The following is a 1,824-nucleotide window of genomic DNA, read 5'->3' as shown; positions in this document are numbered from 1 at the left end:
TGTTGGCGACGTCGGCACACGGGGAGAGAGCTCGGCAGCTGTAGGCGAGGTGCGGCCACAGGCAAGGGGGAGGCGCTGCTTATATAGCGGTCGGGGGGTGGGCGCCATGTGTACACGTGGCGGGAGGTGGTGCGTCGCCGCGCCCGCGCCGCCCGTGAGGAATCAATGGAAGGCTGACCAGCAGCAGCCTTGACATTGATTCCAGGTGGGAAACCGAGGCGATGAGAACGACGAGGCGCGTGGGTCGCTGACTCGGCAGGCCCGCCATTCTTTCGCGGCAAAATCGATTGCCCCGGTGCCCTCGGGTGCCACCCAATGCGTCGGGTTCGGCCTGGGTCCGCCGGCGCCAATTTCGGCACAAACCAGCGAAAAACAGGCTCCTGGGGACGCGACTGGGCCGATTTTTGTGCGCCGGCGCCAGTTTCGGCACAAACCAACGAAAAACGGGTTCCTGAGACGCGACTGGGCCGATTTTTGTGCGCCGGCGCTAAAAATACGGCTCGGGGGCCCTGTTGGGGGCGCGGCTGGAGATGCTCTTAGTCTCATGTTTGTCGATATGGCATCCTAATTTTCTAAATACTGCCACGATCAAACACTAACAATCACAAACATTAATTGATGATCAACAATGTGAACAAAGAAAACAAATGTTATTGTGCATGGACCATTGACCTGCCAAGTTTCTTATCATTCTCAAAGAAAACTTAACGCTTGGGCGGTAACCCAAAAATCCAAGTTCACACCAAGAATGCATATCCACTCCATGTCGACTACATTTGTTTTAGGATATGTGCCCCATTTCACAAAACAGACCTATGACTGTGTGCAATTCTCATCTACCATCTAGTTGTGATATTCAGATACTATTGCGTATTAAACAATATTGTCATATTTTACCATCTAGTTAGGACCTTGTGATATGGTGTATCCTACTTTAATATTCCCCCGAGTTGATTAGCTAGGCCTACTCGTTAAGACAGTCTTATGGCTAATTGGTCAGACAACTTGGATGTATATTCAGTAGAATGTATCAAATTATGAAAAATACCCTCACACTCATCAGAAATTGTCAAATTTCTATAAATTTATGACACCTCGGAGGACGATGAGGCCCTTCATCCGCCAGACGGCCCGTCCTGCTGCCATTTTAGCTTGCCAAACCGAGCCGCCTCCACCACCTCACGCCCCGACTGCTTAATGGCAAGCCGGGGCGCCTTTGCGTTCTTCTTTCGTAGACGACGAGCATTAGTCTTTGCTCGTCGTGAGCAATTGGCGGTGGACCCAAGCAAGGGGCCACTTGTCCTTGTCGAGCTCCACCGGCATCCTGCGGCGGTGGCACACGGACTGCTCCGCTGTGTCTCTCTTCCTTGCCCGCTGCCCCTCGTGGCGGGCGGCGCGGGCACTAGCACCCATCGCAGCCCCGCGCAGAGCACCTGCCGACGTGGAAGGGGTGGAGCGGACTGCGCTGCCCTGGTGGAAATATGCTAATTTCTAGAAATCGAATTTTTGGCATAGCCGGCTCTTGACGCGTCACAAAAAACCCACGCCCTAGTTTCTTGACCACAAATCGCTCGAGACAGGACCGAACCTTCTGGAACGGCCGCTGTCTCTGACACGACCCCGCATCGGCTGGCGGCCCAAACACAGCAACAAAACCGCCGCCGCCTCCCTCTTCCCCACCTCCCCATCCCGTCCTCCCCCCGGCACAGAACCCCAGAACCCCAGCCGACCTCACGCCACACGCGTCGGACGGAAAAGAGGAGAATTTCGCTACCCCCTCCCCGTCCCCTCCGCCGCCGGCGATCGCCGTCCCCCTCCTCCCCG

The sequence above is a fragment of the Triticum aestivum genome, chromosome 2B, assembly GCF_018294505.1.
Source record: "Triticum aestivum cultivar Chinese Spring chromosome 2B, IWGSC CS RefSeq v2.1, whole genome shotgun sequence".
NCBI lineage: Eukaryota > Viridiplantae > Streptophyta > Magnoliopsida > Poales > Poaceae > Triticum > Triticum aestivum.
This window is presented reverse-complemented; position numbering follows the sequence as displayed.